Raw genomic sequence first — 26,264 nt, 5'->3', positions numbered from 1 at the left:
GGGACAGACTCTCCGAGTCTCCAGAAGGAACCAATCCCGCTGACACCTTGACTTCAGACTTCTGGCCTCCAGAACTGTGAGAGAGTAAATTTCTGTTGTTTTGAGCCACCAAGCTTGTAGTGTTCTGGCAACCCTAGGACACTGATGCAGGGAGTAAACAAACTCCTATTTTAGAAAAGTGAGAAGTACATGGCTGGAAAACAACAATGAAACATTCTTGGGACTGGGAAGAAGGCTGAGATCGCTGGTGGTTCCTAAAACCTAGGGCATTTCCCTTAAGTTCCCTGTAGGGGAATATGTCTCCTCCCGTGAAATCGTGTTTCCTGATGGTCTGGAAAACCTGCAGTTATTTTGAGTCTATTGTCCCATTTCTATGAAAGAGTTTGAAAATATTTTGCTCTCCAGGAAGTCCCACCCTTATCATTTCGCCGCCGGACTTTTCAGCCCTGAAATTTCTGCCTGCAGCTGTTCTGAGCTGAGAAGTGTGTACTTGAGGAGGGAGGAGGGCGGCCTCCCAGACACCTGTCTCTCCCTGGATTCCTGACTTGTGTCGTCTGGAACGAAAGAAGTAACAGCCAGCACTTCACTTGGACGTTTCAGTGCTTTTATTTACTCTGTGTTCTGCCTTAGGTGCTCTCCCTCCACTTAGGGGGCCCTTGATTATTCTTCAAGACTTGTCCAAATGTCTCTGGCCCTGTGGGAGCCTCCCTGGAACCACAGAGTCAAAGATGCTTTTTCTTCCACGTGCCCAGAGAGCTGGTGCACCTTTGTTAAAGGACTTAGTACATTTGATTACAGCTTATTTTTAATGTATCTGTCTTAACACTCCAGAGAAGTATTATTCATGCCTGAACCACCAGAACATAATCTAGAAGCTAGATCAGTAAATTCTTTTTTTTAATTATTATTTTTTAATCCTCACCAGAGGATATTTTTTCCATTGCTTTTCTTTCTTTCTTTTTTTAAATTTTGTTGTTGTTGAAAGTATTACAGATGTCCCCCTTTTTTCCCCATTGACTCCTTCCACCCCGCACCCTCTCCCCTCCCCAGGCCTTCACTACACTCAAGTCTGTGTCCATGGGTTGTGCATATATGCATATAAATTCTTTGGTTAATCTCTCCCCACCCACCCACCCCCACCTTCCCTCTGACATTCGTCAGTCTGATCCATGCTTCCATGTCATTGAATCTATTTTGTGCATCAGTTTGTTGTGTCCTTTAGATTGCACATATGAGTGAGATCATGTGATGTTTGTCTTTCTCTGCCTGGCTTATTTCTCTCAGCATAATATTCTCCAGGTCCCTCCATACTATCCCAAAGGGTACGAGATCCTTCTTCTTTACAGCTTCCATTGCTTTTCAGACAGTGGAAGGGGGAGAGAGTGAGAGAGATGGAGAGGGAGAGGGAGAGACAGAGAAACATCGATGTGAGAGAGACACATCAATTGGTTGCCTCCTGCATGTGCTCCGACGGGGGCCAGGGGTCAAGCCTGCAACTGAGGTATGTGCCCTTGGCTGGAATCGAACCTGGGACCCTTCAGTCTGCGGGCTGGCACTCTAACCACTGAGCAAAAACGGCCAAGGCAGTAAATGTTTTTTATATAAACTAAGGAAAGCACTATCTTCAGTAACCAGAGTTTCTTGAAAACGCACAACTGCTATTGTTTAACTTCATCTATTTTGGATTTCAGGCCATTAAAATTTGGCAAAGTAACATAAAAACTAGTGTATTTTGTGTGAGCAAAGAGTTCAGTGCAGAATTATGGAGGTAAGTGTTTGCTGCTCTGCAGTTATGATCAGAGAACTCCTTTCCTGAAGATGAAAAGGGCACTGTCACCCCTAGGACTGCAAAGGTATTGAACACATGGGACGTGGGCTCTTCCTATTTAGACTGGAGCTTAGAAAAGGCCTTCCAGAATTAACCACTGGAGAAGCACAAGGCGCCATATTTCCTTCATCTGGTCCCACAGAGCTGTACAGCAGATGGCATTCAATGTGACATCATTATTCCATGGTCTATCCAAGTGCCTGCTTTCATCATGTTTTGCTTGGAGCTATACCTAGAGTTATATGTGTTTGAAAACAATTCAGAATGAATCCTCAGCTGTAGAAGAAAGACTATGCTTTAAGCTTATGTGTGAATATGCTCCATAGAAAAGATGAAAATCATCCATGTGAACAGACGCTGAGCGCAAATATAAGAGGACGGTGTGGGTAGGTATGTATGTCTGTTCCCATGGGAGCACAGGGCTGCTGCCAACAAAAACCATGGGAAAGGCTACAGACTCTTTCTATGATTCAGGCTAAAATTAAATTTATAAAGGAGTCAAAATACACATGAATCATCGCCTCTTTCAACCACCAGGATCCTTATTATCTCCCAGTCAAAAGCTGGCCAAGAGTCACAACGAAAACCAGCCTGTTGTGACAACTGAAGATTTTGTACTAAATGATCTCCCTGCCAAGAAATCCCAGCAGCATCTTACATCCACCACGGGACATCTAAATTCCTTCACCTATTAAGACCATCTGGTACAATGATCTCCATCCCACCGAATTTGTGACCACTTCCCCATTTGGGACAGGATGGTCTTCTCACTACCCTCTATATGCTCGCTTTCATTCATAATTCCAAAACTTTACTTCCGCTCTTTGTCTCCCAGTGCATTCTCCCCCTTCACCATCTATTCAAACAAATTTATTCTTAAAATCCAGTCCCGGTATCACAATCTTATGACCAGAGCCTGGCTGAGAGCAAAACAAGAGGGATGCCCAATGGTAGCTGTAGCTTTGGTGGTAATTCATTGATAGAACCAGAGTGAACAGACAGTGAGGGGGAGGGATAAATACCCTGGATCCCTCTCCTGCATCCTGATCTCCTGCAGGGACCTCCCACTGGCCAGAGGGGGACATCGCCCATGCAGGTCAGCCTCCTGAGACAAGGAAGAGTAGAGGCAACAGGCCTGAGGATTATCAACGAGCAACCAGAATAGGTGTTTATTAGCACTTGCCCGTTTCCTCGGGAACCAAGACATGGGGGAGAACAAGAGAGGTGTTCGGTTTGCCAGGATATTGGCTACAGAAAGTGTACAAAGTCTGTCGTTTTGAATTGATTAGCAAAAAGACGGAGAACTCTAGAATCTGTGACTTGGACCAGTGGTATCTGTGTGGTGCACAATGTTGACCCAAGAATGTCTCTGAAAGCATCACGAGAGAAACCCAGGGCACTAGAAGTTTTGCTTATTCATATAAACCAGATAATGTATTTAATTCAGATTAATTATAAAACTGGAACAATGATCAGCCCTTATCAAGTAGCAATTGCATTTTTTTTTTTAATTTAATAAAGAACAATGGAATTAACATTAAACTACCTGGAAAATAATGTTTGGAAGAGGGCTGTGGGAGTAGGCCTAAATCTCTGGATTTGGAATTGGGATTGAAGAAGAAATAATCTAGTGGACAAGGAAGGGAAAGGTATCCCGGTGCCAGGAGATTTCTACCATCTTGAGCCACGGAACCCGGACATTGTCTCAATTTTGTAATATTTCTCTGATTCCTGACCCATAAAAATATTACGTGGAGCTATTTTTTTGTTTTATATATGTATTGATTTCAGAGAGAGGAAGGGAGAGAGAGAGATAGAAACATCAACGATGAGAGAGTCACTGATCAGCTGCCCCTTCCATTTCCCTGACTGGGAATTGAGCCCTGGGCATGTGCCCTGACCGGGAATTGAACTGTGATCTCCTGGGTCCTAGGTTGACGCTCAACTGCTGAGCCACACTGGCTGGGCTTACATGGAGACATTTACTAAACTCATCAACCCATGACACATCCACAAACCCAAACTTTTCACAATACTTTAGTTGTGCTAATGTTTTTGCGAAGGGCAAAGAATGCTGAGGACTCCTGGATCCACACATCCATACACACCCATACACCCCGGCATCAGCTATCTCTTCTCTTCAGCACAATTTCTCTTGCTTTCCAATTTTGTTTTCCAAAACAGGCCAGGGTAAGTGAGTAAAACCAAACATCGATATGTTGAAGATACCTTTTATTATACCCGGAAGTATCTTAATATGCTGAGAAACAATATTCATTATACCAATTTGCTTTGAGAAATCAAGCAGCTGACTGTCCATCAGAACGCAAATATGTGCGACACCCCACTTCCTTGGTTTGGGGATTATTCTTAAACTAGATCTTTTCACCTTGGCCAGTTTTGCTCAGTGATTAGAGCATCGGATGTGGACTGAAGGGTCTTGAGTTCGATTCCGGTCAAAGGCATGTACTGTCCCTTGGTTGCAGGTTCCCTTGTCCCCAGTAGGGACGTGTGTGGGAGGCAACCAATCAATGTGTCTCTCTCACATCAATGTTTCTCTCTCTCTCTCCCCCTCCCTCCCATTCCCTTCCTCTCTCTCTAGAAATCAATGGAAAACACATCCTCAGGTGACGATTAAAAACAAACAAACTAGATCTTTTCCTGAAAAGAATTCTCTATCAATAACCTTTCAGCGATAACACTGGGTAAACTCAGAGGTAGTGAATTCTATGTCTTTAGGAATGCGGGAGGTGGAGTGCAGCATTTAGCATATCAGATTTATTAACAATATGTTCATCCTAATATTTTATTAGCGAGTTTGCTTGATGTTAAGCTAGCCTAGATTGGGTTTCTCCAGAGCAGACCCTGAGACTGAAATTGAGGCTAGGAGCTTATTTAGAAGGTAATATCAGCAAGCACTGCCAGGAAAGGGAAGGAAGCCAGGAGAGGATGCGTCCATGGGTATGTTGCTGTTGTGGAAAAGAGGGGCTCATGTCCACTGAGTAACTCTGGGAGGTGGTGTGGAGCATACTTAAGAGTTGTCCCACCCAAAGGATGAGAAAGATGGAGAATTTAGCCACCAACTCCCATCCGTCATTAGTTTGAACGCTGTTCCCAGGGATGTTACCTCCCTGGCACTTCCAGCCTGCCTGGCACCCAGCATCTCCTGTGGTCAGAGAAGCCAGAGAAGCTCTCAGGCTAAGGGATGCAGGTATTGGCAATAGAAAACTACCAGCGTGTATAGGAAGTCTGAGTGCCAAGCGAATATGAATAATGAACCAGAAATACAGGCATATAACTGATTATAAACACACTATTAAAGCTTCCTCTTAGTGGGAGGAAACCAAAAGGCCAGCAACCGAGGGTGGCAAGATATGGAAAGCTGTAATTCTGATAGCAGTCCTATTTCTTCCCACACACGGTCCTTGCAGGCTTCTCCTCAACCCCCAGACAGTCACTGAAGGTCAGGCTAAGGGAGGACTGAGAAAAATTTCTTATTTTCACAGAAGACATTGGGACAGGTCAGGGGAGGAGCTTTACCAAGCACAGCTCGCAAGAGAATGTGGTGCCTTTCTAATCAACGGGAACTTAGTGTCTGCATGCCAAGGAAATCTTTTTCATGCTGTAAATTTTAATCATTTCGTTTCTCTACAGGCCTGAAAGCCACAGGACTGTCCCTCCAAAGAAAAATACTGAAGCCGAGGTGCTTACTGTTCTTCAACAAAACTTCCACACAGTGCTTCCCCTTTGTATTTTTTGGTATGGCCCTGTCTCCACGTAAGTCCCAGCTTTACAAGCTTCTTGTACCTCTTAACATCAAACCAAATGGGCAGCTAAGACCTGGGTGGTTTGTATTTCCTGATTTGGGAAACAGAGGAAGGTACAGGACAGGAGAGTTTCCCTGCCCTAAGATTCCAGGGCACTACATAAAGGCAATGGTCGATGTTTCTAGAAAACTGGTTCTCGTGTGACTTTAGGCTGATTTCCTTATCTTTCAACTTTACTGGATAAAGGATTCCTTTCAATAAAGTGAGAAGAAGATAAGGAATATGCACTTTACTAGACAGGGGGAGTAGTAAGTGTTCTGGACTAGGGAACCTCACGTGAAACATGTTAGGCCAAAGTAATAGCTCAGGAAAATATGCGTAACACTTCTAGTCATTAGGGAAGTGCACACTAATACTAAATTGAGAGAGTCCTTCACACCCACTAGAATGGCTAAAATTTAAGACTGACAATACCAAGTACTGATGAGACTGTGGAACAATTAAAACTCTTATATATTGCTGGTGGGAATGTTAAATGATAGAATCACTTTGGCAAAGTGTGGCAGTTTCTTACTGTTTACCATACGCTTTCTTTATGATCCAGAATATGCAGTCCTAGGTAATTATCCAAGGTAAGGCAAAATATATGTTCACAAAAGGTCTGTACAGGAATGTGCATAGCAGCTTTATTCCCAACAGCCCCAAACTGAAAACTCCTCAAATGTCCATCAAGACGATGGGTAAACACGTTTTGGTATATTACTACTTGTCAATAAAAAGGGTGAATTAGTGTACTGATGCATGCAACAACATGACTGAATCTCACAGACGTACCGCTGAGAAAAGTGGACACAAAAGGGTATATAAGAAGGATATGTTTCCACTTATATGAAGTTCTAGAATAGGCAAAACTAATTCTGAGGTGGAAAAACTCAGTGGTTGTTCTGGGGGGAGGGGCACTGAGGGATCACCTGGGAAGAGAGGAGGACCCCCTTCTCATGAAATGGAAACCTGGTGAGGGTGTAGGTACACAGGTGTATTTTGTTGTCAAAATCATTCAATTAACACTCATGCATTTAAATGTATGCAAAATTTACCTTAAAAACTGTAAAAATAATAATAGAGGGGCTGGGAGTGGGTGGTTGGTACAGGTGAAACAAGAGTGGTAGGATATTTAACAGTGGAAGCCGTGTAAAAAAGTGGGTTTCATTTTACTATTGTGTTTATCTAAGTTTGACATTTTCCACACACAAAAAAGTTAAAAAAAAAAAAAAGGCAATAAACAAAGATCATCAAAAGGCTTTCATGGAACTAAAAAAAGTTCAGTATGTCTGGAGTGTGGAATGTCTTTTCCACTCTTTCATCTCATAGGAATCTTCCCAGACAGTGGTGGACTGAAGACACTGACTCGCTTAGTCACATCCCATTCCAGAGCATGGACGGTTGCTAGGACCAGCTCATATGAATGGATAATCGTAGTGGGAAAACAGATGTGTACACTTTGTGTGTAAATGTAACTCACCAAATGGTGCTCCCTGAGGTACCCTGCAGCAGCTAGGACAAGAAGTCAAGCAGGAGCCATTTAGCTCCCATGGAACGTTCGCTGGTACAGGCTCAGACCGGTCTAATCCCCATTCTCAGCTTGGTAAAGCTCCTGAGGTTGTAGTAATTAAACTACACAGCACTCAGTCAACAGCTAATTAAAAAAAACCCTATAAATTAAAAGTTACATGTCTGAAAATATGTAAGAAATGTGCTCGATAAATCATCACCTCATCACTTTGTTTTAAAACAGATTAATGCCAATTCTGTGGGTGTTTCATAAGAGTCCCCATTAAATGTCCTGCATCTGAATGCAATGCATGTGTATGTGTATTGTGTGAAACTGGGGTCTGTGTAGACTCGTCAGAGTGAATTACAGATTCCTTTTTTAGGAAAAATTTAAAGTTCCTTCTAATTTTATGTAGGAGGGAACTGAAACCGAGAGCAAGAGAGTCACTTGTCCAAGGTAACAAGGGATAAGACCACCACTCAGGCCACCTGATTTCTTCAAACTGAAGCAGACTGTTGTGTAACGTGCATAACCGTGAAATGCTTTCCATTAGCTGCATCCAAGGGAGCTTTATCTTGGTGATGCACAGAACACTACACAGACACAGAGTTGTTCAAAAGGTTTCTGGTGCACTAGTAGAAATATTCTCTTGCCATATGGAGGTTACAATACTGGAAGAGGGTGGCATCTTCAAGAGTGGAAGAGACTGCAGACTCACCACCTGTCTACACTTGCTCACCCAGCAGAGAAGCTCCTGAACTGCTCAAGGTCCTTCCCTCCTGCTACCTTCTCGCCCGCATCTTTACCGGAGTGCCACCACAGCTCTTTACACCAATATTTTCAAGCAGTGGGCTACAACCCATTGGTGGGTTGTGAAATCCATGCAATTGGACACAATCAGAAGTTTTGTTTTGTTTTGTTAATCTGCACCCAAGAATACTTTTTTCCATTGATTTTTAGAGAAAGTAGCAAGGGAGGGAAGGAGAGAGGGAGGGAGAAAGAGAGAGAACATCGATTGGTTGCCTCCCACACGTGCCCCTTCCCCCCCAGGGACGGGGAACGAATCTTGGGTACCCATGCCGACACTCTACCCACCGAGCCACATGGGCCGGAGCAGCACACAATCAGCATTTTTTAAATGAAATTAATTAGATTAGAAAATATACAACACATACAGCTAGGGCAAGGATTGTTTTGTGAGATTTTCGTTTCAGTCGTATACATATAAATGTATAACTGGTGGCAACATAAACAATTTCTCATTGAGGATCACAGTCCAAAGCACTTGAGAGCCAATGGTTCTCATAGGGCGTCCCAGCGACATTAAAATGCTCTGACTGATTACTCCTTTCTCAAGTTTGTGTTATTTTAATGATCATTTTAAAAACCACACAAATGAAATCTGATCATTTATCATAAGAAACGACATCTGGATTTACCTACATGTTTGCTAGTTTGTTTGCATCTGTGAACATTTTTCACTGTGGTAAAATATAATAGAATTCACAATTTTGGCCATTTTAAAGTGTGCAGTTCAGTCGTTAATATTACATTCACTATGATGTGCAACCATCACCACTATCTGCTTCCAAAATATTTCATTATCCCAAAAAGAAATTTCATACCAATTAAGCAATTACTGCCCATTCCTTCCCACCCCCTACCCGCCCCCCTCCTCCTCCTGTCTCTGGTAACCAATAATGTGCTGTCTCTATGGATTTTCCTGTTCTGGATACTTCAAGTGGAATCATACAATATGTGACCTTTGTGTCTAGCTTCTTTCACTTAGCACAACGTGTTTGAGGTTCATCCATATTATAGCAAGTATCAGTACTTAATTTCTTTTTTGTGGCTGAATATTTCATGGTGCGAATATGCCAAAGCTATTTGCCCATTTACCCACTCACAGACATTTGGGCTGTTTCTACCTTCTGGCTGTTGTGAATAGTGCTGCTACGAACATTTGTGTACAAGTATCTGACTGAATACCTGTTTTCATTTTTGAGGAGTATATACCTAGGAGTAGAATTGCTGGTTCATATGGTAATTCTATGTTGAACCCTTTGAGGAACCATCAAATTTTTTACAGTGGTACCTCGGTCTTTTAACGTCTCTGTTGATAAGCATTTCGGGTTACGAATGCCGTAAACCTGGGAGTAAATGCTTCAGGTTTCAAACACGCCTCGGAAGTCGAACATGCCCCACGGCTTCCACTGAGGGCGAGATCCTGAGGCCCAGCTGTCGGCTGTGGATCCCTCAGTTTTCGAACGTTTCAGAACTCGAACGGTCTTTTGGAATGGATCACATTAGAAAACCAGGGCACCACTGTATTTTTAAAAGTTTTTTTCATCCTCACTCAAGTATATGTTTTTATTGATTTTAGAGAGAGAGGAAGGGGGAGAGAGAAACGTATCTGTGAAAGAGAAACATGGATCGGTTGCCTCCTGTATGTGCCCTGACTAGGGATCAAATCTGCAATCTAAGTATATGCTCTGACCCGGAATTGAACCTGTAACCTTTTGGGGGTATGGGACGACGCTCCAACCAACTCAGCCATCTAGCCAGGGCAGGAGCCATTGAACTTTTTTCCACAGGAGCTACGCCATTTACAATTCCCATTAGCAATGTACAAATGTTCTAATTTCTCCACATTGGTCCAACACTTATTTTCCATTAAAAAATTATAGCCATTCAACTGGGCATGAAGTGATATTTTACTGCAGTTTTGATTTGCATTTCTCTAGTGACCAATGCTGTTGAACATCTTTTCATGTGCTTGTTGGCCATTTGTGTATCTACTTTGGAAAAATATCTATTCGAGTCTTTTTCCCACTTATTAATTGGGTTACTTGTCTTGTTTGTTGTCTAGTTGTATAAATTCATTGTAAAAATTCTGGATACTAGATATCTGATTAATATAATTTGCAAATATCTTCCATTCTGTATGTTGTTTTTCCACTTTCTTGATAATGACCTTTCATGCACAAAGTTTTGAATTTTGATAAAGTCCAATATATGTTTTTCTTTTGTTGCTTGTGCTCTTGGTGCCAAGCAGAAGAAACCATTGGCAAATCCAAGATCATGAAGATTTACTCCTATGTTTTCTTCCAAGGGTGTTGTGGTTAAAGCTCTCAAGTTTAGGTCTTTGTCCATTTTGAGTTTTGTATATGGTGTGAGGTAAGGGTCCAACTTCATTCTTTTGCATGTGGGTATACTGAACTTGATTTTAGATTTTTTTCTTCTTCTTTCTGAAGTACATTCTTTAAAAAGTTCCTTGAGGGAAGGTTTCTTGGTAGTAAATTCAATCTATATTAGTCTGAAAATGTCTTTATTGCCCTTGTTCATGAAAATACAAATGCTAATCCACAAATCTAGATTGACAGTTATTTTCTCTTCAGAACTTTAAAAATGTCATTCCACTGTGTTCTGGCTTCCATTGTTGCTATTGAGAAACTTAATATCTATTTGCCCTCCTTTGTAAACTATCTACCTTTTTTCTCTGCATGCTTTTAAGATCTTCTCTTTTCTTTGATATTCCTTGGTTGTACTAAAATATATGTATCTATATCTTTTCTATCTTGGACTCTTGTTTCCTCTATTTGTGGGTTCATGTCTTTTCATCAGTTTTGGGAAATTCTCAGCCTTTATGTCTTCAAATATTGCCTTTTCCCCTATTTTCTCCATTTTGAATTCCAAATTAGATGTGTTATACTTACTTATTATTTCCTTCATGTATCTTTTTGTTGTTGTTAATCCTCACCTGAGGACATTTTTTCCATTGAGTTTTAGAGGGAGTGGAAGGGAGAGAGAGAAACATTGACGAGACACATTGATTGGTTGCCTCCTGCACATGTCCTGACTGGGGCCTGGGATCAAACCTGCAACCCATACATGTCCCTGACTGGGAATCAAACCCAGGACCCTTAGGTCCTGACACTCTAACCACTGAGCATACAGGCCAGGACAGTCCCCCATGTATCTTAACCTCTCTTTCACATTTACCACCTTGGTTCTATGTATTGTAGTCTGAGTATTTCCTTCACATTTAATACTCTTTTCACCTGAATATATTCTGCTGTTTAATTCACCCACTGAGTTAATTTCAACAATTATATTTTATTTATAGGTGTTCTAGTTGGTTTTTTTCCCCCAAATATTTTTGACATTTTTATTAGGTTTATATTTTGATCCTTTTTCAGTTTTCATTCCATTTTTAATTTCTTAAAACAGTTGAACCATAATTGTTTTATATTCTCTATCCGATAATTTTGCTATCTAAATTCTCAAGAATTTAAACGTTATTGTCTTCTCATGACTTTCACTTGTGGTATGTTTGTTAATTTCTTACTGTATTTGATTGTATTTAATCTTTGTAAAAAAGAAAGCCTCAACTGGGGAATTGTATTTGTTTTTTAATGGATTCAGGGGGGCTACTTATCTGAGATCCCTATAGTTCCCTTCAAAGCCCCTGGCTTAAAGAAAGAGTCTCACTCCCCAGAAAACCCAAAGCTTAATCTTCTAATCCCAGTAGCTGGGATTAGATTTTCCCCCCAAGGCAATCCCAGTCTTCACATTTGTTTAAACTCTTCATTCCAGTTTAAGCTGTTTTCATTTTTCCATGTTTGGCATATGGGGATATCATTTATTTTTTTGTATGTCAGCAATTTATTAAAATTATATTTGAAATGTATCCAGGTTCTAGTTAGTCATAGTATAGTGGGATAGTCATTCTATCTAGTCCATCATAATTGATATCAGTTGACAGTTGTAACTTTGGAAGAAAAAAGAGGAAGTGAGAAGTAAATAATAAGCCACATAGATGTGCTGAATAATAGGATTTGGTTTCTTGGACCATGATTATATCATGCTTCTTTTTCCGAGGGCTAGAGAGATACCAGAATTGATGGAGAAAAGCTAGTTATAAATTGTGCTATAATGTCTTGAACCAAGTTCACCTTAAATAGTGAAAAAGAAAAATGTTACATTAACTACTTAAAATAAGTCATAGTTTCATGAAATGATATGCTTCTTAAGAATAGGACTATATTTCTTCCATATGCTCAGGGTCCCAACATAGAATAATAAGCATTTAAGTATTCCCTGGTCTCTAAAATTGCTGAGCTGAAAAGGTCTTTAAAGGTCCTGTAGCTTAACATTTTAAATTTAGAGACAAATACCTTAGATTATAGTTTTAAGCAATTTATCCCGAGGTCACACAGTTAGTATAATGGAAGTAGACCAAAATCTCCTGACTCTAGGTCATGCTTGTATATTACATCACACAATCCCATTGAATTGAGTCGTTGTGAACTGTTCAAGCATGTGGCATTGCATACCAAAAAGAAGGGGGGAAATGCTCTCTGTGAACTAATTGTTTTTCTTCATTCCCCTTTACAGAACTGATGACTTCATGCTGAAAGAAGCACATATTTTTGACGAATATAAATCCTCTACTGTGTATTTTTTTTAAAATAATTTACACTTTAAGAACAAAATCTTATTATTTTTCTTTTTGGTAACAGTTCAACTCCTAGTCTCAGGAGTTAAGAATGGATGCTGCCCAGGATTAAGCAAGACACACAGGCTCTAGTTAGAGACCAGGAAAGAGCTGACTTGTGCATCAGAATCAAGGTGTGTCAGGCAGGTATAAATAGCAAATATGTGATGAAAGAGGTTAAGAGGGAACGAGAGAGCTGTACATGTGTGAAGCGGGTCAGGCTGGGACCTGAAATTCTAAAAGATGGACATGCTTAGCTGATTTGGGGCAGGCTTAAAGGGTTAGAGACTCAATGCACTCTGATTCTATTTTTCTACCTCCCTTCACTTACTTCAGCTCTCTGAGGCCCCAATATTCTCACCTGTAAAATGAGGATATATGCCGTATCTCTCAGGATTGTTATGGGGATTGAGTGAGACAGTGAAAATAAAAAAGTGAACGCAGAGCCTGGCACATCCTAAGGCATAGTAGCCCTTATCTTATATTAGTACTGTATTTGCTGAAATGGAGGCCCTACTGCCAAGCCCTTCGCCTGTGCTTTCTCCTCTGACCACCAGAGAGCACATCAACACTGCCCTTCCCAAGTGAGAAAGGCCCCTAGTCCTGCAGCCTGGGGCCTCAGAAATGCTCGGGTTAAGCCACTCTTCTATGAATTTTGCAGAGGAGCAAACCAACCTTCTCGAAAGGCATAAGCACAACATCTGCTTTCCTCCTTATGTGTTAGTTGAGCAAGGAATGCACAGGATGTGAATTAAATGGTCATCAAATATGAAATTATACATAAACACTGGCGTTAGGACATAAACTAACTTGAGTATTAACTCTCTGTCCTTTATATTTTAGAATGCTTTCTTGCTTTTTTCAAGCACTATTCAATAGGTATAAGTCTTTTATTTTAGCCTCATAATAGCACTGTACTCAGGGCAGAGGGCATTTTCCCCGTTCAACTGGTATGAAAACTGAGGCTCAGAGGTCAGTGACTCACCCAAAGCCAAACAGATACTCGGTGTCAGAACCCGAACTGCCACTCCGATCCACGACATCACACAGAGGAATGCTTTTCTTTCCCTCACTCAGTCCTTCCCTTTCTCCTTCCCTTTCCTCTTTCCCTTCTGCCAGCTCTTCCTCCTTTTCCCTCCCGCTCCTGCTTCATTATGCACTATTTTGTACGTACTTATGTCTGATCTAAATAAAATGAATGCTCATTAACCCACCATTCAACCGAAGAAGTATGACATTACCAATACTTCTGAAGCCCACTGCATTTCACCCCCTACCTGTAACCACTATGCTGGATTTCGTATTGTTCCCGTTCTAGTTTCATCATCTTACCCTTGTGCATCCCTACAAATATCTAGTGTTTTATTTTGTTTGTTGATGGACTTTATGTAAATGGAGTAATACTTATGTATTTTTTTTCTCTCTCAATATTATGTGTCTGAGATTCACTCATCAACAGGAAAAGTGTAGCTGTAATTCATTGTCACTGCTTTAGAGTATTGTATTTTACGAACACACCACACTTTATTCATCTGTTCTCCTATGGATGGGCATTTTGGTTTTCCAGTGAAATCATCAGTTCATACAATGTACCTACCTACAACTTTACTAGCTAATGCCAATTTGTTTTCCAAACTGAGTGTACCAATTCCCGTGAACTATGAATTCCATATTTTCATCAACTTGAAATTGTTAGAAGTTTTAGCCAATTTCACACCTTGTGCTCAGATCTTGGTTTCTAAACACCACTCTCTAATAAAAAGAACTAGAACTCCTTGGAGAAATAGTTGATTCCAGGACCAGGGCAGGTAATAAACAAGATGAGTCTGGAACATCTTGTGGTGCCAGGAAGTAAGATCATGTTTCAAAACCAAAACAAAACATAGGGCCCAACCCAAAGTAGATCCTAAGTGCGTGGAACAATTTGAACAGCAAAATAAAAAATTAGACTATTAAATTATAATACATAAATATAAGAAATATCCATAAGTCCATAGTAATAAAAGTAATCAAATGGGGGAGATGGGACAGTTTTTCCTTTGGTAGAATTTGAAGTAATAAATATAAAAGGAAAAAGAAAAATATAAAATCACAATGAAATACCACAATAATAACTGTTGCAAACAAGCTCCATCAAAACATGATAAAATTAGGGGGTGAAAGTTTGAGGAGATATAAGGTTTACACCGTTTCAAAAATATCTCCTCTGAGGGAGAAGGGGGAGCTTTTGTCTGATAAGTATAAAGTTCCAGTTTTGCAAGATGAAAAGACTTTTGGAGATGAATAATAGTGATGTTGCACAACAATATGAATGTACTTAATACCACTGAACTGTACACTTAAAAATAGTTAAGATGATAAATTTTATGTATATGTTACAATAAAAAAAATATATCTTCCCAAGATATTTATTAATTACAAAGAGAAAGACTAATTTTACAGTACAGAAATGGCAGAAACCACCTTAAGCAAGTGATAAAGGTTAACATCACCAGTAATAATACATATTGACGTCATGAACCCTGTGATACGATGCAGTGTGAACACAGTAGTTCATGGACCTAACATGTATAACCTCACTTCAACCATGAGAAAACATCAGGAGAACTCAAATTGAGAGACATTTGACAAAATATACTCTTCAAAAATAATTAAGGTTGTGAAAGACAAGGAAAGACTTGGAAACTATTCCAGATGGCAAGGGATTAAGGACAACTAACAACTAAATGTAATGTGACATCCTGGATAAAATCCTGGAACAGAAAAAGGATATTAGTGGAAAATGAGTGGCAAATTTGAATAAGGTCTTCATTTTGCGAGCAGTATTATAGCAATGGTAATTTCCTGTTTCTCGCTATTGTGGTGTGGTTATGTAAGATGTTAACATTACGAGAAGCTGAGTGAAGGATATATTCTGGCAAGTTTTCTACCTGTCAAGTCTAAATTTAGTTTTACACAAAAATTTGAAAAGTTTTCCACCAATCCAAAGTTGCAAAATTTGTAACTAAGATTAGAAAGAAACAGATAAGTGTCATGAAGGCAGAGAGCAGAATATCAGCTTTATTGCTTTTAAAGTTGTTGAATTATTGGGCTCAAGTATGAGGCAACAATAAGCTTAAAACTGTCCCATACCCAGAAAGATTACCCACCCAGACAGGCAGTACTTGACCCTGAGGTCTAACCTACAAAGGTAGGGGTTTTACTGCTGAGATCACTCATGCACTTTCTCATTGCAAAATAGGGGCTAGACCTTATACACTCAGTTTTCTCCCTAACTCACTAACTGGATAAACTGTTCCTATTCCTCTGGAGATAAGTGAAAGGGCCAGAAAGAGGCCAGTTGCGCTACACCAATACATTTCCTTTCATGTGCAACGAAACATCAAGCACTAGGTATAGCGATTCCTGCAAATTCCTCACATATAAAACTTTCTGGGCCAGTGTTTTTTTGTTTGCTTGGTAGGGGGAAATTTTATACTATGGATTCCATTTGCTTATTAATTATAGGACTACCCAGATCTTCCATTTCTTCTTAAGTCAATTTTAGTAAGTTATATAGTTTTTATTAACTTTTTCATTTCATCAATATTTTTAAACATACTGTCATAAAAAACAACTTCTACTGTCCTCTCTCTGGAAGCAAGAGTTGCCTTCTGGGCCCTGGGGCATCTTCTTCTCTCTTGCCACATACTACAATGGCTATTCAAGTTCCCACATGGGTGACAAGCTGTGGCTTAACTTCACAGACAAGGAGAATGCCTCTAGTGAGAGAGAAGATTGGAGAAGTGAGCACCCAACATCTGGGGCCTCCTCTCAAAGACTCCTGAGCGATATTCTGATGAAGATATATGGGTAGAGAATGAAGAACACCCCATTGGCTTCTACTTCATAAGAGGAAGAGAAAAAGGAGTAAGGAGGAGATGCAACAGCAGCAGCAGTCTAAATGTTCAAAAAAAAGGTCCAAGAAAAAGAATTAACACAAAACACAAATGACAATGACTCTTCATTCTGAAATAAATGCTAGTGATGGACATGCAAAGGGAAAGCCAAGAAAAAGGAAAAGACATGTGGATTGAAGGAATAAAAGGAAGAAAGTCTGAGTCAGAAAGGGGACAGTGACTCAAACTCTAAAGATTTCCAATAGGAGCCTCTGGAGAATTTCTGGATCAGTTAAAGCCTGAAAACCCCTCAGGTTTACCTTAGAACCATGGCCATGTTGTTACCTGGTCAAGTTGCAGCTGTGGCTAAACATGCAAATACTGGGAAACGGATCTCACAAAGATAAAGAAAATACATCATTTAAATGGCCAGGTTATGTAATGGGTTCTACGGCTCAAGGGAGGTCACGTAATTGTGGAAAGCAAACCAGATACACAGGGCTGAAGCAAAGGGAGTCCTGTATTCTTTAAAGAAGAAGATGGATTAAAGAGAAAGAACAAATACTGACTAAAGGGAAGTATGACAAGAATTTTTTGATTGTTCAGTAGATATTTTACTTTAACAACAACAACAAAATGGGACACACACAATCTGAAAAAGCCTTACAGTACTTTGGTGAATTTTATTTCATTTTGTCAGTCATTCCAGAAAGTTACTAATTGACATGATTTAACCAGGCTCCTTGGCTAATTTTATTTTATTATTATTTTTTATTTTTTGTTGTGTGCTCATTTTCATATGTTTCCAGGGAGTTTTTGATTTCTTCCTTGATCTAATTGGTAACCCATTCATTGTTTAATAACATGCTACTTAGTATCCACATGTTTGAATGTTTTTGAGTTGTTTCTACTGTTTTGATTTCTAACTTCATGCCATTGTGATTCGAGAAGATGCTTGATATGATTTCAATCTTCTTGAACTTGTGGAGACTTGTTTTGTGTCCTAACATGTGGTCTATCTTTGAGAATGTCCCATGTGCATTTGAGGAGAATGTATATTCTGCAGCTTTGGGGTGGAATATTCTGTAAATGTCAATTAAATCCATCTGACCTAGTGTGTCATTAAGGGTCACTGTTTCCTTGTTGATTTTTTTGTATGGAAGACCTATCCAGTGAAGTCAGTGGGGTGTTCAAGTCCCCTACGATGGCTGTATGCTGTCAATCTCTCCCTTAAAGCCTTCCAGAAGTTTTTTTAAATGAATTTAGGTGATCCTATACTAGGTGCATATATGTTTATCAGGGTTACAGCCTCTTATTGGATCAATCCCTTCAGTATTATGCAGTGACCTTTCTTGTCTCTTGTTATGTTCTTCATTTTGAAGTCTATTTTGTCAGATATGAGTATTTCTACCCCAGCTTTTTTTTTTTTTCACTTCCATTTGCATGGAAAAATTTTTTTCCAACCCTTCACTTTCATCCTGTGTGAGTCTTGTTCTGAGGTGGGTCTCTTGTAGACAGTATATATTTGGGTCATGTTTACTTATCCACACAGCCACCCTGTTTTTATTTTAGCATTTAGTCCATTTATATTTGAGTATTATTGATAGGTAATTATCTATTGCCATTTTAATTCTTTATGCCTATGTTTCTCTCTCTGTTTCTACTTCTAATTACAGCAATCCCTTTAACATTTCTTCCAAGGCTAGTTTGGTGGTGATAAACTCCTTTAGCATTTTTTTGTCTGGGAAGCTCTTTATTTCACCAACTATTTTGAATGATAGCCTTGCTGGATAGTATTCTTGGTTTTAGATCCTTGCTTTTCATTACCTTGAATTCTTGATGCCATTCCCTTCTGGTCTGTAGAGTTTCTGATGAGAAATCACCTGACAGTCTTATGGGAGCTCCTTTGTAGGTAACAGATTGCTTTTCTCTAGCATACTTTAAGATTCTCTGTCTTGACATTTTGGCATTTTAATTATGATGCGTCTGGGTGTGGGCCTCTTTGGGTTCTTCTTGCTTGGGACTCTCTGCGCCTCCTGAACTTGTGTGACTTTTTCCTTCACCAGGTTAGGGAAGTTTTGTCATTATTTCTTCAAACAGGTTCTCTAACCCTTGCTTGCTTTTTACATCTTCTGGTACTCCTATGATGCAAATATTGTTGTTTCATGTTGTCCCACAGCTCCCTTAAACTGTCCTCCTGTGTGTTTTTTGTTGTTTTTGTGCTCATGTTTTATTAACATCAAAATGTTAAGAATCACATTTGAGGAGCTGTTACTCATCAAGACATGGGGAATGCAGACAGGAAGCTCCAAGGGCCCCCAGCCACTGGCTTCTGGTGGCCAGAAGGCTCCACTTCCCTTTCAGGAGCTCCCTAAGCACCAGGCCATGTGAAAACATTTATCAGCAAACTCCGGTTCATCTGGCTCCCCATCACCTTTGCAACCTGGACAAAAGTCCTTGCTGTCACCCCTACCTGTGCAGTTGCTTTGGTAACCAGACTGTGAGCTGCCATGGTACAAAAGTGGGTCCTGAGTCATAACTGCAGCCTTTGCTCAGTGCCCTTGTTTCTTAAATCTTTTCCCATTCTGAGTGATTGGGGTTATTACACTTAAAAAACCAAAAGCTATTTGAAAAGAAATAGCAGAACTCAGCTGGTGTGGCTCAGAGGTTGAGCACTGACCTATGATCCAGGAGATCTTGGTTCGCTTCCGGGTCAGGGCTGTCCTCCTATTTTTTAATTGTTTTTTTTCTTTTTGGATCTCTGATTTTTTTTTTCCTACCCTGTCTTCTAATTCACTGATCCAGTCCTCAGCTTCCTCTAATCTGCTGTTCATTCCTTCCAATGTATTCTTTATTTCTACTATGTCATTCTTAATTTCCTTCATAGTTTCTATTTCTTTTCTCATGCTGTTGAGCATCTTTACAATCTGTATTCTGAATTCCATATCTGATAGATTGCTTATCTCCATTTCATTTAGTTCTTCTGGAGATTTATTTTGTTCTTTCACTTGGGACATTTTTTGTCTCCCCATTTTGGCTGCCTATTTGGGTTTTTTTTTTTTAATGTATTAGGTAGGTCTGCTAGGACTCTAGGTCTTTTTGGAGGGTCTCTAGTGCAGGCCAATGTCAGATGCTGTTTGTGACTGACCTTGAGTACCTATTTGGAGCTATCAACAACCCATGGCTTGTGGTTCCCTCTGCTGGGCTTGCTTGTTGTTCCCTCTACTGGGGCTGGATGCATTTAGTCCTTGGGTAATTTTAGATGGGCTGAAATAACTGTTTCAAAATTGAAATCACCAATGAAAGGGGAGGTGACATAGAGAAAGTGTAAGTAAGATAAAAAACTTAAATCTCATGCAATGGGACTGTGCTATTAGTCCTACATATGTCCCTACTTCTACCTCCCCCAATGAACTGTGGAAAATTATCATTCCTTTCTTGAATGTGCTATAAATAAAAGTGACAAAAACACATAGGCGATCACGCTAAACAAAAATGAAGGTTTTGCTGAACAAAGTTAAGCTAGATTTTAAAAACTGATTTATATAATCCAATATATAGTCCATCCTAGAAATTAATATATTTTGATTCTAGTCCCTACTCCACCACACTCGTCTCAAAAAATAAGAGAAAAAGTCAACTAATCCAAAGACTTGTCTACATGAAAAGTTCTGAAGTAAATATGGCAGAATGTTAAGATGTGATAAAGCTGGGGGTGGGTGTACAGTGTTTATATATCATTTTCGATTTTTCAGAGTACATATGAAATATTATACAATTTTAAAATCCTATAAAATAAATGAAAAAAGGATTAAGGATTAGTTAAGTGAAGAAGGATCAGAAACACAATGCAGGTGGAAATAACAGCATGGGCAAAGGCACAGAGAAATACCATTGGAAGTACAGGTAAGATGCTTGATGAAGGTGCATAGCAAGGACATAAGAAGAGAAATGATAGAGTAATCAGTCAAGTTCAGAAGACACAGCAACAGAGGTGTCTGGTGGACAGCAGAAACAACTAAACACTCATTAAACATCCCAGAGAAGAGAAAAGGAACTATCACAAGCTGAGCATGATAATGTACCAGGTACTTTAATCTTAATCTTCCCAACACCACCAAGCTAGGTATCATTATTCTTATTTTACATGAGAACCCTGAAGATCAGAAAGCTTCACTAACTTGACTAAGATTATGTTACTATTAACCAGAAATCTGTCCACATGTATCTGTTTCTAAAACCAGCGTTCTATTTTTTAAAAATTAGGTGGTTGTTTTTTTTAGGTATAATTTATATACCATAAGCTTGCCCATTTTTAGCATACAATTTAATGAGTGTTACTGAGTTTAATATAATTGTGCAACCATCACCACAATCCAATTTTGAATTTTGACTGAAATTCTACTCAATTTTTACCACTGCTCAGACTTCACCTCTTCCATTATGTATCTAAACTTCTCATATCTCTGCCAACTTCTTCTCGCCTCCACCCACCCCCTCAACAAAATACCCTGTGAGTCTTAAATAATTGCACATGTACTTACATTTGTTGGACTGCAATTAATGGTTCATAGTTGGTCTCTCTCCTACTGGGCCATGCTCCTTGAGGTCAAGGGTGATACTGGGCCATGCTCCTTGAGGACAAGGACAATGTTTCATTTATCTTTATCTCTTGCTCCTGGCACAGTTCACGGTTGGCACTAAAAATATTGTTAATTCTCTTCATTCAAAATTCCTAACACAAGTTCTTAAACATCAGGAGACATTCAATAAATAATCTGTTACTTTTTGGTTTGATTTGCTGGTTGAGAACAGATCCTATGCATTTCTCAAGGTTTTACTTGTTTTCTCATTTTCCCTTTTCCTTTTAGCTCTTCTCTCCCCTCTCCCCACCCCTTTTTTAGAGTAGGCAGCGATGCAACAAAGCATATGGAAATATATGAGTTTAGGCAAAAAGGAATATATATAACATATTATATAACATATAATAAATTTGCTAAATTTACCCTTTTGGGAAGCTAAAAAATGTAACATTTTCCATAATATTTTGTTAAAGTTGGTCTGTTTTTAATATTTTTGCCTAATATAGTTGGTTTTGGAACTGAGAACACAGGCTCCTTCCTATTGGTCTTAAAAATAATTTCTAACAGAAGGGGAGTTTTGGCAAGCTATAGATGCCTGGCCTTTATATACTTGCTTATTTTCCAAAGGTGAAGAAATGTAGGTCATCTGGCACTGCAGTTTTGTGCTTCAGCTGTCATTGAGTGATCAGGGATCACAGCAACCTGAGTTTCAGCACATCATCTCACCAAGAATCACCAAGCATCAGAGCCTTTGCCATTACTCACCTCATAAATCACAAGTAGTCTACAGAATACCACATATGGGAGCAACCTTTCTTGCTAATTTTTATAGCCTGTGGTTGCCAACAGGTGATTTACCCATTTCTCTTACCTGACACCTCACAGAAATGATGTCAGAGACTAGTTAGTATCCCATCTCAACCCCCCTCAACTGGCATAAAAAGGCCTACATTCAGTTTTTGGTAATGACATGGTTTTTGTCATAGTTTACTTGGAAACTCACTAATAAATGAGACCAGTCAAGCTATTTTCTTAATTTATTTAGTAAAGATTCTATGAGGATTCAAATGGGAAACGTAAAAAGCTTTGTGTCCCTCATGTTGGAATCACAGATCTAGAGGTAAAGGAGCTTCTCTCTGGTCACAGCACAGCACATACAAATAGCTATAGGAATGATAGCTCTCAAAGCCAAATTCTGGGACCTCAGGCAGCCTGGAAAATGCTTATCACACAAGGAAAAGATGTTTAGAAGTTTAAGAAAGTTTCATTTGTAAATAGATTGTCTTTTGTCTGCTGATGTGATTTTTAAATTCTATTTTAGATTTCTTTAATTTTTTTCTGTGTATTTTTTTCACCCTAGGCTTCATGCTATCTCAACGCACTATCATCTGTGGCCTGGCACTTGTTTTGGCTAAGTGATCACATGCCTTTCCCTACATAGTGCAGCCTCTGAAACCTTATCTGCTAGGCCCAGCCTTCCCTGCCCTAGTAGGGCCTCCCAGTTACTTGCTGTATCTACTTTTCTCCAGAAGAAAACAAGAGAAGATCAAAAAGGTTGACTCTGTTCCATACCGTAAAAAATTGTATTTTTAAAGTTAAAATTTATTGAGCTCTTTCTATGTGTCAACTTATTTAAATAATGTAACTTTATAAGATAGGTATCACTATGCTCATAAGTCAACGGAAGAAATGAGGCAAGGATATTAAGCAAGCTGCCCAAGATCACATGGTCAATACTGAACAGAGCCAGAGTTGGAACTGAGGCTTGAACGCTCCAAAGCCCACACTCTTGCCCACTGTTGTACTTCTTCTGAATTTCTGAATCACATTTCCCCGTTGGGTAATTATTAGTCCCCAGTAGTCCACTTGCATTAGAGATTCAGCCTGAGAGTTGGGAAAACTGGATTCTTGTTCTGTGTTTTAACTTGGAAGGGAACAGCATTCTAGGCAGGGAAAATGCATGTACAAAGGCCTAATGGCAAGAGGGAGGGGGAAGAAGGCCATTAGGAGCAAAGAGAAACAACTGCAGAGTTTTAAGGTAGGGGAAGAGGGGTGTTAGCTGTGACCTGATCACAAAGATACTCTACCAATATCACCCTGGCAGCCTAAAAGAGAGCAAAAGTGGATGTAGGAAAATTTGTTAGGAATCTACTGAGGAAATCCAGGCAAGAGGTGATGATGGTAGCTTGGGCTAGGGTGTTGGCAGTGTGTGTGTGTGTGTGTGTGTGTGTGCAGGGGGTGGAGTGGAGAGGGGAGATGAAAAACATATTTTAAAACATGTACCATTGATTAAAACTGATTTTTATTAGATTATGTAAAGAGACTTTAACAAATCATTCCAAAATTACATTGCCAAAAAGTGTTACTGCTTTCAACGTGTCATACTGGGAGGTACACACTCATTTCAAGATGCTTCATGGCTCTAAATAATTCTGGAAAGCCTCTCCTAGAATTTCCTTCAGAGCCAGTTTATTATTCAAACTAGAAAAACAGGCTTATTGCTATATATTTACAGGGCATCCCAAAAAACATATACACACTTTGAATAATTATAAAGGCAGTGTTTATTAAAATACATTCATTTTCAAAATGTAAGAGCTATCAATTGTTAAAGTGTGTATACATTTTTTGGGACACCCTGTATATATACTTGGTCATACTTCATAAATCCCCAAAGCTAAGGGAACTACGTGTAGTGTTGTTAAAGTGCTGCAGGGTTTATAAGAACTTCCTTTTATGACTGTGACCTTTCAATGTATACAGTGAGGTCACTTCTGTAAGAAAATAAGCAATTACTATGTGGGAGAAAAGCTAAGTCATATCTGATTCTTCATCAAAAAATGAGGATATATTCTTTTAGCTAAGAGCAAGCTACCTCAGGAGACTCAAGGCAGAAGAAATACTTGAATAGTCAAGATTTTCTTTTTCTTTCTTTTTTTTTAGGTAGCAGATAACAAATATCTTTCAGAAGATTTACAACAAATTTCCCACAGGAAAAAAAGAATGATGTTATATCCATCAGTTTTTAGGAGCAGTGGGAAGCATGGTGAACAAAGTTCAAATTTCAGACCCAAGCCTAGGAGTCCTATTCTAACTAGCTGTGCAGACTTGGACCAGTTCTGTCTCTGAGCCTTACTCTCCTCATCTGTAAAATGGAAATACATATGCCAGCCATGAGTTTTGTGAGGTTTTACTAATGGAACCCAGATTTCCAACCCCTCCCCCAATTTCCTCTCACCTAACTACCTTTTTTTCAGGTTAAAGAACAGGAAACCATGAGAAAAGCAAGGGTTAAAGGGCAATCCTTCAGGTGTTTTCAGGCTTTAATGGGCTTTACCTTTCTTAGCTCTGCAATACCAGGCCACAGAGAATAGAATTCCTGGCTACTTGATCACCCTCAACAAAGAAAAGCTGCACCCTTCCCCCTGTCCCTTCCTTGCCAGAGGCAGTGCCTTTGGTTCAACACACATTTCCAGAGCACCCTGTCATTCAGGGAAACAAGCAACCCATTTAAATGTTTGAATCTTTTCAAGAAAATGAAACAAACTCAATGCCCAAGAGTAGGAGATTGGTTGAACTGTGAGATACAATGCTCAAAGGCACACTCACATGATGGAATTATATATTGAAGAATATTAAATGACATGGGGAGATGTTCATGATAAATTAAGTAACTATTGCTGCAAAAACAGCATATATACACACACACACACACACACACACACACACACACACACACACACACACACACTCTCTCTGGATTCCAGTCTTTTTAAAATAGTTGATTTACAGGGACAAAGTAGAAGAAAATAAAAATTGTTAATTAATTTTGAATGGCAAGACTATGGGTGTTTTAAATTCTTTTCTAAATCTTATACAGTAACTATAATATTTGTTAATAAAATGCTCTAATAAGTAAATATGATAAAGCATTTGGAAAACACTCCACAGGGCAGAAATTGTGACTACTTTGTTTACCACCACAGAAAGACAAGTATTTAAAGAAATGTGGTTTTTTCCTAAGCAGAATTTGTAAAAGGGAAAAGTGCCTCTTGATTTTCTGCAAGTTTCCTCCTTTTTTAACCTTCACTCACACGCCAAAGTTATTTATTTTCCCCAAAAAATTCAGAATGGGGGGGAAAAAAATCAGTGTGGCTCTTTTTCTGCTCCAGGATGCTCACTCACTGCTGAGATTTAGAGTAGGGAAATTTCACATAATTCAGACTTCCCAATACCAGAAGCTCCTGGATCTGCCACTGGTCTGTACCCTCTTACCCATTCACTTCGTGACAGTCTCCTCACTGGGTAGCAGTAAGATAACTGGGGAAATCCCTGTCCTATAACCTCTGCAGTGATCCTGGAAAGGAGAGGAAAGCACAGGCCCAGAGTTTCTTGAGTTCTTAAAATAAGGGTACTTGTAAGTAGTTAAAACACTCTACATTTATCATTACTGTAATTGTTAAGAATCAGTATCATTTACTGAATGCTTCCCAACAGTCTGGTATACACTGCATTCTCTCATTTCATTTTCCACTGGCCACTTAGGTATCACTATTTCACAGACAATGACACAGGCTGAGGTCAAGCAATGTACCTTCAAAGGTGGCAAAATTATTTCCATTACTCTTCACACCACCTTGTGAGATGATGATTCTGTTTGAACATGGGAAATGAAAGGGCAGGTGGCTTTCAAACCCCTTCTGTGGGTCTCTGTGGCTGATCCGTTAGAGCGATACCAGTTTTTGGTTCCCTGTACTTAGAAGGGCAATGGAAGCCAAACATGGGCCTATTACACCAGATGATGAGTGGCAGATTTTAATCTGACCCTGAAGAAGGTGGGGTGGGGTGGGAGACTACATACTAGCAGCAGACAACCAGGTCATGAAGTGCTTGAAAACTGTTAAGACAAGGAACCAGTCCTGTACATGGGATATAGGACCAACTAATTCTGGAGTTTGCTGGGGAGAGGGAGGGAACCAGTGGCTCTGCCAGGGAAGAAAAAGGCAGAATAGCTTAGGCGAGTAGATGATGTTTTGATGCTTGGTGAGCCAGCTAGACCCTATGTACAAAGGGATTCTGTGTAAATAGCTGTGAAATTATTTTGGCCAGGTATGTATGCTATCATAAAATAGTATTTTATTCAGGTCTTGGATAAGACA

The 26,264-nt window shown here is 39.5% G+C and overlaps 1 long non-coding RNA gene across 3 annotated transcripts in view; it reads right to left on the bottom strand.

The window, feature by feature from the left end:
• Positions 1 to 26,264, bottom strand: part of LOC308562170 — a 68,381-nt gene that overhangs the window by 40,244 nt on the left and 1,873 nt on the right. For all 3 annotated transcript variants that reach the window (XR_013999586.1, XR_013999587.1, XR_013999588.1), the window contains exon 2: positions 21,067 to 21,156. This is a non-coding gene — a long non-coding RNA (uncharacterized lncRNA). The remainder of the gene's footprint in view (positions 1 to 21,066; positions 21,157 to 26,264) is intronic.

This window comes from Miniopterus schreibersii (genome assembly GCF_964146895.1).
Source record: "Miniopterus schreibersii genome assembly, chromosome: 9".
NCBI classification, from domain to species: Eukaryota; Metazoa; Chordata; class Mammalia; order Chiroptera; family Miniopteridae; genus Miniopterus; species Miniopterus schreibersii.
Note: the sequence above shows the minus strand (reverse complement) of the source record. Positions and strands in the feature narration are given on the sequence as shown.